Below are 15,250 nucleotides of genomic sequence, written 5' to 3'. Positions count from 1 at the left end.
TGATTTTTCCATATTTGAGAAAAAGTTTTGTTTCCAAAAACTACACTTTTTAAACATCATGCTAAACGTCATTGCATCCTCTTTCGATTCATGGAACTGGCACGCTTATTCGACAAACAGTACGCAGGATACTACTGTCTGAACTTCTGCAAAGGTACAAAGAGTAACGAATTCAAATATCGATTACAGGGACTATTATTCTGCAAATCGAACGTTCTTTACCCTGGTACATATCTACATGATAAAAACTACAAAACAAATGCTAGGAATCGCAGTTTTTAAAGTACACTGCATTCGAGGAAAAAATCTGAATACACCCGGGGCTTTGTGATTTTTCCATATTTGAGAAAAAGTTTTGTTTCCAAAAACTACACTTTTTAAACATCATGCTAAACGTCATTGCATCCTCTTTCGATTCATGGAACTGGCACGCGTATTCGACAAACAGTACGCAGGATACTACAGTCTGAACTTCCGCAAAGGTACAAAGAGTAACGAATTCAAATATCGAATACAGGGACTATTATTCTGCAAATCGAACGTTCTTTACCCTGGTACATATCTACATGATAAAAACTACAAAACAAATGCTAGGAAACGCAGTTTTTAAAGTACAGTGCATTCGAGGAAAAAATCTGAATACACCCGATGCTTTGTGATTTTTCCATATTTGAGAAAAAGTTTTGTTTCCAAAAACTACACTTTTTAAACATCATGCTAAACGTCATTGCATCCTCTTTCGATTCATGGAACTGGCACGCGTATTCGACAAACAGTACGCAGGATACTACTGTCTGAACTTCCGCAAAGGTACAAAGAGTAACGAATTCAAATATCGATTACAGGGACTATTATTCTGCAAATCGAACGTTCTTTACCCTGGTACATATCTACATGATAAAAACTACAAAACAAATGCTAGGAAACGCAGTTTTTAAAGTACACTGCATTCGAGGAAAAAATCTGAATACACCCGGGGCATTGTGATTTTTCCATATTTGAGAAAAAGTTTTGTTTCCAAAAACTACACTTTTTAAACATCATGCTAAACGTCATTGCATCCTCTTTCGATTCATGGAACTGGCACGCGTATTCGACAAACAGTACGCAGGATACTACTGTCTGATCTTCTGCAAAGGTACAAAGAGTAACGAATTCAAATATCGACTACAGGGACTATTATTCTGCAAATCGAACGTTCTTTACCCTGGTACATATCTACATGATAAATACTACAAAACAAATGCTAGGAAACGCAGTTTTTAAAGTACACTGCATTCGAGGAAAAAATCTGAATACACCCGGGGCTTTGTGATTTTTCCATATTTGAGAAAAAGTTTTGTTTCCAAAAACTACACTTTTTAAACATCATGCTAAACGTCATTGCATCCTCTTTCGATTCATGGAACTGGCACGCGTATTCGACAAACAGTACGCAGGATACTACTGTCTGAACTTCCGCAAAGGTACAAAGAGTAACGAATTCAAATATCGATTACAGGGACTATTATTCTGCAAATCGAACGTTCTTTACCCTGGTACATATCTACATGATAAAAACTACAAAACAAATGCTAGGAAACGCAGTTTTTAAAGTACACTGCATTCGAGGATAAAATCTGAATACACCCGATGCTTTGTGATTTTTCCATATTTGAGAAAAAGTTTTGTTTCCAAAAACTACACTTTTTAAACATCATGCTAAACGTCATTGCATCCTCTTTCGATTCATGGAACTGGCACGCGTATTCGACAAACAGTACGCAGGATACTACTGTCTGAACTTCCGCAAAGGTACAAAGAGTAACGAATTCAAATATCGATTACAGGGACTATTATTCTGCAAATCGAACGTTCTTTACCCTGGTACATATCTACATGATAAAAACTACAAAACAAATGCTAGGAAACGCAGTTTTTAAAGTACACTGCATTCGAGGAAAAAATCTGAATACACCCGGGGCATTGTGATTTTTCCATATTTGAGAAAAAGTTTTGTTTCCAAAAACTACACTTTTTAAACATCATGCTAAACGTCATTGCATCCTCTTTCGATTCATGGAACTGGCACGCGTATTCGACAAACAGTACGCAGGATACTACTGTCTGAACTTCCGCAAAGGTACAAAGAGTAACGAATTCAAATATCGATTACAGGGACTATTATTCTGCAAATCGAACGTTCTTTACCCTGGTACATATCTACATGATAAAAACTACAAAACAAATGCTAGGAAACGCAGTTTTTAAAGTACACTGCATTCGAGGAAAAAATCTGAATACACCCGGGGCATTGTGATTTTTCAATATTTGAGAAAAAGTTTTGTTTCCAAAAACTACACTTTTTAAACATCATGCTAAACGTCATTGCATCCTCTTTCGATTCATGGAACTGGCACGCGTATTCGACAAACAGTACGCAGGATACTACTGTCTGAACTTCCGCAAAGGTACAAAGAGTAACGAATTCAAATATCGATTACAGGGACTATTATTCTGCAAATCGAACGTTCTTTACCCTGGTACATATCTACATGATAAAAACTACAAAACAAATGCTAGGAAACGCAGTCTTTAAAGTACAGTGCATTCGAGGAAAAAATCTGAATACACCCGGGGCATTGTGATTTTTCCATATTTGAGAAAAAGTTTTGTTTCCAAAAACTACACTTTTTAAACATCATGCTAAACGTCATTGCATCCTCTTTCGATTCATGGAACTGGCATGCGTATTCGACAAACAGTACGCAGGATACTACTGTCTGAACTTCCGCAAAGGTACAAAGAGTAACGAATTCAAATATCGATTACAGGGACTATTATTCTGCAAATCGAACGTTCTTTACCCTGGTACATATCTACATGATAAAAACTACAAAACAAATGCTAGGAAACGCAGTTTTTAAAGTACACTGCATTCGAGGAAAAAATCTGAATACACCCGGGGCATTGTGATTTTTCCATATTTGAGAAAAAGTTTTGTTTCCAAAAACTACACTTTTTAAACATCATGCTAAACGTCATTGCATCCTCTTTCGATTCATGGAACTGGCACGCGTATTCGACAAACAGTACGCAGAATACTACTGTCTGAACTACCGCAAAGGTACAAAGAGTAACGAATTCAAATATCGATTACAGGGACTATTATTCTGCAAATCGAACGTTCTTTACCCTGGTACATATCTACATGATAAATACTACAAAACAAATGCTAGGAAACGCAGTTTTAAAAGTACACTGCATTCGAGGAAAAAATCTGAATACACCCGGGGCTTTGTGATTTTTCCATATTTGAGGAAAAGTTTTGTTTCCAAAAACTACACTTTTTAAACATCATGCTAAACGTCATTGCATCCTCTTTCGATTCATGGAACTGGCACGCGTATTCGACAAACAGTACGCAGGATACTACTGTCTGAACTTCCGCAAAGGTACAAAGAGTAACGAATTCAAATATCGATTACAGGGACTATTATTCTGCAAATCGAACGTTCTTTACCCTGGTACATATCTACATGATAAAAACTACAAAACAAATGCTAGGAAACGCAGTTTTTAAAGTACACTGCATTCGAGGAAAAAATCTGAATACACCCGATGCTTTGTGATTTTTCCATATTTGAGAAAAAGTTTTGTTTCCAAAAACTACACTTTTTAAACATCATGCTAAACGTCATTGCATCCTCTTTCGATTCATGGAACTGGCACGCGTATTCGACAAACAGTACGCAGGATACTACTGTCTGAACTTCCGCAAAGGTACAAAGAGTAACGAATTCAAATATCGATTACAGGGACTATTATTCCGCAAATCGAACGTTCTTTACCCTGGTACATATCTACATGATAAAAACTACAAAACAAATGCTAGGAAACGCAGTTTTTAAAGTACACTGCATTCGAGGAAAAAATCTGAATACACCCGGGGCATTGTGATTTTTCCATATTTGAGAAAAAGTTTTGTTTCCAAAAACTACACTTTTTAAACATCATGCTAAACGTCATTGCATCCTCTTTCGATTCATGGAACTGGCACGCGTATTCGACAAACAGTGAGCAGGATACTACTGTCTGAACTTCCGCAAAGGTGCAAAGAGTAACGAATTCAAATATCGATTACAGGGACTATTATTCTGCAAATCGAACGTTCTTTACCCTGGTACATATCTACATGATAAAAACTACAAAACAAATGCTAGGAAACGCAGTTTTTAAAGTACACTGCATTCGAGGAAAAAATCGGAATACACCCGGGGCATTGTGATTTTTCCATATTTGAGAAAAAGTTTTGTTTCCAAAAACTACACTTTTTAAACATCATGCTAAACGTCATTGCATCCTCTTTCGATTCATGGAACTGGCATGCGTATTCGACAAACAGTACGCAGGATACTACTGTCTGAACTTCCGCAAAGGTACAAAGAGTAACGAATTCAAATATCGATTACAGGGACTATTATTCTGCAAATCGAACGTTCTTTACCCTGGTACATATCTACATGATAAAAACTACAAAACAAATGGTAGGAAACGCAGTCTTTAAAGTACACTGCATTCGAGGAAAAAATCTGAATACACCCGGGGCATTGTGATTTTTCCATATTTGAGGAAAAGTTTTGTTTCCAAAAACTACACTTTTTAAACATCATGCTAAACGTCATTGCATCCTCTTTCGATTCATGGAACTGGCATGCGTATTCGACAAACAGTACGCAGGATACTACTGTCTGAACTTCCGCAAAGGTACAAAGAGTAACGAATTCAAATATCGATTACAGGGACTATTATTCTGCAAATCGAACGTTCTTTACCCTGGTACATATCTACATGATAAAAACTACGAAACAAATGCTAGGAAACGCAGTTTTTAAAGTACACTGCATTCGAGGAAAAAATCTGAATACACCCGGGGCATTGTGATTTTTCCATATTTGAGAAAAAGTTTTGTTTCCAAAAACTACACTTTTTAAACATCATGCTAAACGTCATTGCATCCTCTTTCGATTCATGGAACTGGCACGCGTATTCGACAAACAGTACGCAGGATACTACTGTCTGAACTTCCGCAAAGGTACAAAGAGTAACGAATTCAAATATCGATTACAGGGACTATTATTCTGCAAATCGAACGTTCTTTACCCTGGTACATATCTACATGATAAATACTACAAAACAAATGCTAGGAAACGCAGTTTTAAAAGTACACTGCATTCGAGGAAAAAATCTGAATACACCCGGGGCTTTGTGATTTTTCCATATTTGAGGAAAAGTTTTGTTTCCAAAAACTACACTTTTTAAACATCATGCTAAACGTCATTGCATCCTCTTTCGATTCATGGAACTGGCACGCGTATTCGACAAACAGTACGCAGGATACTACTGTCTGAACTTCCGCAAAGGTACAAAGAGTAACGAATTCAAATATCGATTACAGGGACTATTATTCTGCAAATCGAACGTTCTTTACCCTGGTACATATCTACATGATAAAAACTACAAAACAAATGCTAGGAAACGCAGTTTTTAAAGTACACTGCATTCGAGGAAAAAATCTGAATACACCCGGGGCTTTGTGATTTTTCCATATTTGAGAAAAAGTTTTGTTTCCAAAAACTACACTTTTTAAACATCATGCTAAACGTCATTGCATCCTCTTTCGATTCATGGAACTGGCATGCGTATTCGACAAACAGTACGCAGGATACTACTGTCTGAACTTCCGCAAAGGTACAAAGAGTAACGAATTCAAATATCGATTACAGGGACTATTATTCTGCAAATCGAACGTTCTTTACCCTGGTACATATCTACATGATAAAAACTACAAAACAAATGCTAGGAATCGCAGTTTTTAAAGTACACTGCATTCGAGGAAAAAATCTGAATACACCCGGGGCTTTGTGATTTTTCCATATTTGAGAAAAAGTTTTGTTTCCAAAAACTACACTTTTTAAACATCATGCTAAACGTCATTGCATCCTCTTTCGATTCATGGAACTGGCACGCGTATTCGACAAACAGTACGCAGGATACTACTGTCTGAACTTCCGCAAAGGTACAAAGAGTAACGAATTCAAATATCGATTACAGGGACTATTATTCTGCAAATCGAACGTTCTTTACCCTGGTACATATCTACATGATAAAAACTACAAAACAAATGCTAGGAAACGCAGTTTTTAAAGTACACTGCATTCGAGGAAAAAATCTGAATACACCCGAAGCTTTGTGATTTTTCCATATTTGAGAAAAAGGTTTGTTTCCAAAAACTACACTTTTTAAACATCATGCTAAACGTCATTGCATCCTCTTTCGATTCATGGAACTGGCACGCGTATTCGAAAAACAGTACGCGAGATACTACTGTCTGAACTTCCGCAAAGGTACAAAGAGTAACGAATTCAAATATCGATTACAGGGACTATTATTCTGCAAATCGAACGTTCTTTACCCTGGTACATATCTACATGATAAAAACTACAAAACAAATGCTAGGAAACGCAGTTTTTAAAGTACACTGCATTCGAGGAAAAAATCTGAATACACCCGGTGCTTTGTGATTTTTCCATATTTGAGAAAAAGTTTTGTTTCCAAAAACTACACTTTTTAAACATCATGCTAAACGTCATTGCATCCTCTTTCGATTCATGGAACTGGCACGCGTATTCGACAAACAGTACGCAGGATACTACTGTCTGATCTTCCGCAGAGGTACAAAGGGTAACGAATTCAAATATCGATTACAGGGACTATTATTCTGCAAATCGAACGTTCTTTACCCTGGTACATATCTACATGATAAAAACTACAAAACAAAAGCTAGGAAACGCAGTTTTTAAAGTACAGTGCATTCGAGGAAAAAATCTGAATACACCCGATGCTTTGTGATTTTTCCATATTTGAGAAAAAGTTTTGTTTCCAAAAACTACACTTTTTAAACATCATGCTAAACGTCATTGCATCCTCTTTCGATTCATGGAACTGGCACGCGTATTCGACAAACAGTACGCAGGATACTACTGTCTGATCTTCCGCAAAGGTACAAAGAGTAACGAATTCAAATATCGATTACAGGGACTATTATTCTGCAAATCGAACGTTCTTTACCCTGGTACATATCTACATGATAAAAACTACAAAACAAATGCTAGGAAACGCAGTTTTTAAAGTACAGTGCATTCGAGGAAAAAATCTGAATACACCCGGGGCTTTGTGATTTTTCCATATTTGAGAAAAAGTTTTGTTTCCAAAAACTACACTTTTTAAACATCATGCTAAACGTCATTGCATCCTCTTTCGATTCATGGAACTGGCACGCGTATTCGACAAACAGTACGCAGGATACTACTGTCTGATCTTCCGCAAAGGTACAAAGAGTAACGAATTCAAATATCGATTACAGGGACTATTATTCTGCAAATCGAACGTTCTTTACCCTGGTACATATCTACATGATAAAAACTACAAAACAAATGCTAGGAAACGCAGTTTTTAAAGTACAGTGCATTCGAGGTAAAAATCTGGATACACCCGATGCTTTGTGATTTTTCCATATTTGAGAAATAGTTTTGTTTCCAAAAACTACACTTTTTAAACATCATGCTAAACGTCATTGCATCCTCTTTCGATTCATGGAACTGGCACGCGTATTCGACAAACAGTACGCAGGATACTACTGTCTGATCTTCCGCAAAGGTACAAAGAGTAACGAATTCAAATATCGATTACAGGGACTATTATTCTGCAAATCGAACGTTCTTTACCCTGGTACATATCTACATGATAAAAACTACAAAACAAATGCTAGGAAACGCAGTTTTTAAAGTACACTGCATTCGAGGAAAAAATCTGAATACACCCGATGCTTTGTGATTTTTCGATATTTGAGAAAAAGTTTTGTTTCCAAAAACTACACTTTTTAAACATCATGCTAAACGTCATTGCATCCTCTTTCGATTCATGGAACTGGCACGCGTATTTGACAAACAGTACGCAGGATACTACTGTCTGAACTTCCGCAAAGGTACAAAGAGTAACGGATTCAAATATCGATTACAGGGACTATTATTCTGCAAATCGAACGTTCCTTACCCTGGTACATATCTACATGATAAAAACTACAAAACAAATGCTAGGAAACGCAGTTTTTAAAGTACACTGCATTCGAGGAAAAAATCTGAATACACCCGATGCTTTGTGATTTTTCCATATTTGAGAAAAAGTTTTGTTTCCAAAAACTACACTTTTTAAACATCATGCTAAACGTCATTGCATCCTCTTTCGATTCATGGAACTGGCACGCGTATTCGACAAACAATACGCAGGATACTACTGTCTGATCTTCCGCAAAGGTACAAAGAGTAACGAATTCAAATATCGATTACGGGGACTATTATTCTGCAAATCGAACGTTCTTTACCCTGGTACATATCTACATGATAAAAACTACAAAACAAATGCTAGGAAACGCAGTTTTAAAAGTACAGTGCATTCGAGCAAAAAATCTGAATACACCCGATCTTTTGTGATTTTTCCATATTTGAGAAAAAGTTTTGTTTCCAAAAACTACACTTTTTAAACATCATGCTAAACGTCATTGCATCCTCTTTCGATTCATGGAACTGGCATGCGTATTCGACAAACAGTACGCAGGATACTACTGTCTGATCTTCCGCAAAGGTACAATGAGTAACGAATTGAAATATCGATTACAGGGACTATTATTCTGCAAATCGAACGTTCTTTACCCTGGTACATATCTACATGATAAAAACTACAAAACAAATGCTAGGAAACGCAGTTTTTAAAGTACACTGCATTCGAGGAAAAAATCTGAATACACCCGATGCTTTGTGATTTTTCGATATTTGAGAAAAAGTTTTGTTTCCAAAAACTACACTTTTTAAACATCATGCTAAACGTCATTGCATCCTCTTTCGATTCATGGAACTGGCACGCGTATTCGACAAACAGTACGCAGGATACTTCTGTCTGAACTTCCGCAAAGGTACAAAGAGTAACGAATTCAAATATCGATTACAGGGACTATTATTCTGCAAATCGAACGTTCTTTACCCTGGTACATATCTACATGATAAAAACTACAAAACAAATGCTAGGAAACGCAGTTTTTAAAGTACACTGCATTCGAGGAAAAAATCTGAATACACCCGGGGCTTTGTGATTTTTCCATATTTGAGAGAAAGTTTTGTTTCCAAAAACTACACTTTTTAAACATCATGCTAAACGTCATTGCATCCTCTTTCGATTCATGGAACTGGCACGCGTATTCGACAAACAGTACGCAGGATACTACTGTCTGAACTTCCGCAAAGGTACAAAGAGTAACGAATTCAAATATCGATTACAGGGACTATTATTCTGCAAATCGAACGTTCTTTACCCTGGTACATATCTACATGATAAAAACTACAAAACAAATGCTAGGAAACGCAGTTTTTAAGGTACAGTGCATTCGAGGAAAAAATCTGAATACACCCGATGCTTTGTGATTTTTCCATATTTGAGAAAAAGTTTTGTTTCCAAAAACTACACTTTTTAAACATCATGCTAAACGTCATTGCATCCTCTTTCGATTCATGGAACTGGCACGCGTATTCGACAAACAGTACGCAGGATACTACTGTCTGAACTTCCGCAAAGGTACAAAGAGTAACGAATTCAAATATCGATTACAGGGACTATTATTCTGCAAATCGAACGTTCTTTACCCTGGTACATATCTACATGATACAAACTATAAAACAAATGCTAGGAAACGCAGTTTTAAAAGTACAGTGCATTCGAGGAAAAAATCTGAATACACCCGATGCTTTGTGATTTTTCCATATTTGAGAAAAAGTTTTGTTTCCCAAAACTACACTTTTTAAACATCATGCTAAACGTCATTGCATCCTCTTTCGATTCATGGAACTGGCACGCGTATTCGACAAACAGTACGCAGGATACTACTGTCTGAACTTCCGCAAAGGTACAAAGAGTAACGAATTCAAATATCGATTACAGGGACTATTATTCTGCAAATCGAACGTTCTTTACCCTGGTACATATCTACATGATAAAAACTACAAAACAAATGCTAGGAAACGCAGTTTTTAAAGTACAGTGCATTCGAGGAAAAAATCTGAATACACCCGATGCTTTGTGATTTTTCCATATTTGAGAAAAAGTTTTGTTTCCAAAAACTACACTTTTTAAACATCATGCTAAACGTCATTGCATCCTCTTTCGATTCATGGAACTGGCACGCGTATTCGACAAACAGTACGCAGGATACTACTGTCTGAACTTCCGCAAAGGTACAAAGAGTAACGAATTCAAATATCGATTACAGGGACTATTATTCTGCAAATCGAACGTTCTTTACCCTGGTACATATCTACATGATACAAACTATAAAACAAATGCTAGGAAACGCAGTTTTAAAAGTACAGTGCATTCGAGGAAAAAATCTGAATACACCCGATGCTTTGTGATTTTTCCATATTTGAGAAAAAGTTTTGTTTCCCAAAACTACACTTTTTAAACATCATGCTAAACGTCATTGCATCCTCTTTCGATTCATGGAACTGGCACGCGTATTCGACAAACAGTACGCAGGATATTACTGTCTGATCTTCCGCAAAGGTACAAAGAGTAACGAATTCAAATATCGATTACAGGGACTATTATTCTGCAAATCGAACGTTCTTTACCCTGGTACATATCTACATGATAAAAACTACAAAACAAATGCTAGGAAACGCAGTTTTTAAAGTACACTGCATTCGAGGAAAAAATCTGAATACACCCGATGCTTTGTGATTTTTCGATATTTGAGAAAAAGTTTTGTTTCCAAAAACTACACTTTTTAAACATCATGATAAACGTCATTGCATCCTCTTTCGATTCATGGAACTGGCACGCGTATTCGACAAACAGTACGCAGGTTACTACTGTCTGAACTTCCGCAAAGGTACAAAGAGTAACGAATTCAAATATCGATTACAGGGACTATTATTCTGCAAATCGAACGTTCTTTACCCTGGTACATATCTACATGATAAAAACTACAAAACAAATGCTAGGAAACGCAGTTTTTAAAGTACACTGCATTCGAGGAAAAAATCTGAATACACCCGATGCTTTGTGATTTTTCCATATTTGAGAAAAAGTTTTGTTTCCAAAAACTACACTTTTTAAACATCATGCTAAACGTCATTGCATCCTCTTTCGATTCATGGAACTGGCACGCGTAATCGACAAACAATACGCAGGATACTACTGTCTGATCTTCCGCAAAGGTACAAAGAGTAACGAATTCAAATATCGATTACGGGGACTATTATTCTGCAAATCGAACGTTCTTTACCCTGGTACATATCTGCATGATAAAAACTACAAAACAAATGCTAGGAAACGCAGTTTTAAAAGTACAGTGTATTCGAGGAAAAAATCTGAATACACCCGATGGTTTGTGATTTTTCCATATTTGAGAAAATGTTTTGTTTCCAAAAACTACACTTTTTAAACATCATGCTAAACGTCATTGCATCCTCTTTCGATTCATGGAACTGGCATGCGTATTCGACAAACAGTACGCAGGATACTACTGTCTGAACTTCCGCAAAGGTACAAAGAGTAACGAATTCAAATATCGATTACAGGGACTATTATTCTGCAAATCGAACGTTCTTTACCCTGGTACATATCTACATGATAAAAACTACAAAACAAATGCTAGGAAACGCAGTTTTTAAAGTACACTGCATTCGAGGAAAAAATCTGAATACACCCGATGCTTATCTGTCTCGCGTGTGTTGAGAAAAAGTTTTGTTTCCAAAAACTACACTTTTTAAACATCATGCTAAACGTCATTGCATCCTCTTTCGATTCATGGAACTGGCACGCGTAATCGACAAACAATACGCAGGATACTACTGTCTGATCTTCCGCAAAGGTACAAAGAGTAACGAATTCAAATATCGATTACGGGGACTATTATTCTGCAAATCGAACGTTCTTTACCCTGGTACATATCTGCATGATAAAAACTACAAAACAAATGCTAGGAAACGCAGTTTTAAAAGTACAGTGTATTCGAGGAAAAAATCTGAATACACCCGATGGTTTGTGATTTTTCCATATTTGAGAAAATGTTTTGTTTCCAAAAACTACACTTTTTAAACATCATGCTAAACGTCATTGCATCCTCTTTCGATTCATGGAACTGGCATGCGTATTCGACAAACAGTACGCAGGATACTACTGTCTGAACTTCCGCAAAGGTACAAAGAGTAACGAATTCAAATATCGATTACAGGGACTATTATTCTGCAAATCGAACGTTCTTTACCCTGGTACATATCTACATGATAAAAACTACAAAACAAATGCTAGGAAACGCAGTTTTTAAAGTACAGTGCATTCGAGGAAAAAATCTGAATACACCCGATGCTTTGTGATTTTTCCATATTTGAGAAAAAGTTTTGTTTCCAAAAACTACACTTTTTAAACATCATGCTAAACGTCATTGCATCCTCTTTCGATTCATGGAACTGGCACGCGTATTCGACAAACAGTACGCAGGATACTACTGTCTGAACTTCCGCAAAGGTACAAAGAGTAACGAATTCAAATATCGATTACAGGGACTATTATTCTGCAAATCGAACGTTCTTTACCCTGGTACATATCTACATGATACAAACTATAAAACAAATGCTAGGAAACGCAGTTTTAAAAGTACAGTGCATTCGAGGAAAAAATCTGAATACACCCGATGCTTTGTGATTTTTCCATATTTGAGAAAATGTTTTGTTTCCCAAAACTACACTTTTTAAACATCATGCTAAACGTCATTGCATCCTCTTTCGATTCATGGAACTGGCACGCGTATTCGACAAACAGTACGCAGGATACTACTGTCTGATCTTCCGCAAAGGTACAAAGAGTAACGAATTCAAATATCGATTACAGGGACTATTATTCTGCAAATCGAACGTTCTTTACCCTGGTACATATCTACATGATAAAAACTACAAAACAAATGCTAGGAAACGCAGTTTTTAAAGTACACTGCATTCGAGGAAAAAATCTGAATACACCCGATGCTTTGTGATTTTTCGATATTTGAGAAAAAGTTTTGTTTCCAAAAACTACACTTTTTAAACATCATGATAAACGTCATTGCATCCTCTTTCGATTCATGGAACTGGCACGCGTATTCGACAAACAGTACGCAGGTTACTACTGTCTGAACTTCCGCAAAGGTACAAAGAGTAACGAATTCAAATATCGATTACAGGGACTATTATTCTGCAAATCGAACGTTCTTTACCCTGGTACATATCTACATGATAAAAACTACAAAACAAATGCTAGGAAACGCAGTTTTTAAAGTACACTGCATTCGAGAAAAAATCTGAATACACCCGATGCTTTGTGATTTTTCCATATTTGAGAAAAAGTTTTGTTTCCAAAAACTACACTTTTTAAACATCATGCTAAACGTCATTGCATCCTCTTTCGATTCATGGAACTGGCACGCGTAATCGACAAACAATACGCAGGATACTACTGTCTGATCTTCCGCAAAGGTACAAAGAGTAACGAATTCAAATATCGATTACGGGGACTATTATTCTGCAAATCGAACGTTCTTTACCCTGGTACATATCTGCATGATAAAAACTACAAAACAAATGCTAGGAAACGCAGTTTTAAAAGTACAGTGTATTCGAGGAAAAAATCTGAATACACCCGATGGTTTGTGATTTTTCCATATTTGAGAAAATGTTTTGTTTCCAAAAACTACACTTTTTAAACATCATGCTAAACGTCATTGCATCCTCTTTCGATTCATGGAACTGGCATGCGTATTCGACAAACAGTACGCAGGATACTACTGTCTGAACTTCCGCAAAGGTACAAAGAGTAACGAATTCAAATATCGATTACAGGGACTATTATTCTGCAAATCGAACGTTCTTTACCCTGGTACATATCTACATGATAAAAACTACAAAACAAATGCTAGGAAACGCAGTTTTAAAAGTACAGTGCATTCGAGCAAAAAATCTGAATACACCCGATGCTTTGTGATTTTTCCATATTTGAGAAAAAGTTTTGTTTCCAAAAACTATACTTTTTAAACATCATGCTAAACGTCATTGCATCCTCTTTCGATTCATGGAACTGGCATGCGTATTCGACAAACAGTACGCAGGATACTACTGTCTGATCTTCCGCAAAGGTACAATGAGTAACGAATTGAAATATCGATTACAGGGACTATTATTCTGCAAATCGAACGTTCTTTACCCTGGTACATATCTACATGATAAAAACTACAGAACAAATGCTAGGAAACGCAGTTTTTAAAGTACAGTGCATTCGAGGAAAAAATCTGAATACACCCGATGCTTTGTGATTTTTCCATATTTGAGAAAAAGTTTTGTTTCCAAAAACTACATTTTTTAAACATCATGCTAAACGTCATTGCATCCTCTTTCGATTCATGGAACTGGCACGCGTATTCGACAAACAGTACGCAGGATACTTCTGTCTGAACTTCCGCAAAGGTACAAAGAGTAACGAATTCAAATATCGATTACAGGGACTATTATTCTGCAAATCGAACGTTCTTTACCCTGGTACATATCTACATGATAAAAACTACAAAACAAATGCTAGGAAACGCAGTTTTTAAAGTACACTGCATTCGAGGAAAAAATCTGAATACACCCGGGGCTTTGTGATTTTTCCATATTTGAGAGAAAGTTTTGTTTCCAAAAACTACACTTTTTAAACATCATGCTAAACGTCATTGCATCCTCTTTCGATTCATGGAACTGGCACGCGTATTCGACAAACAGTACGCAGGATACTACTGTCTGAACTTCCGCAAAGGTACAAAGAGTAACGAATTCAAATATCGATTACAGTGACTATTATTCTGCAAATCGAACGTTCTTTACCCTGGTACATATCTACATGATAAAAACTACAAAACAAATGCTAGGAAACGCAGTTTTTAAAGTACAGTGCATTCGAGGAAAAAATCTGAATACACTCGGGGCTTTGTGATTTTTCCATATTTGAGAAAAAGTTTTGTTTCCAAAAACTACACTTTTTAAACATCATGCTAAACGTCATTGCATCCTCTTTCGATTCATGGAACTGGCACGCATATTCGACAAACAGTACGCGGGATACTACTGTCTGAACTTCCGCAAAGGTACAAAGA

The sequence above is a fragment of the Schistocerca gregaria genome, chromosome 11, assembly GCF_023897955.1.
Source record: "Schistocerca gregaria isolate iqSchGreg1 chromosome 11, iqSchGreg1.2, whole genome shotgun sequence".
NCBI classification, from domain to species: domain Eukaryota; kingdom Metazoa; phylum Arthropoda; class Insecta; order Orthoptera; family Acrididae; genus Schistocerca; species Schistocerca gregaria.
Note: the sequence above shows the minus strand (reverse complement) of the source record.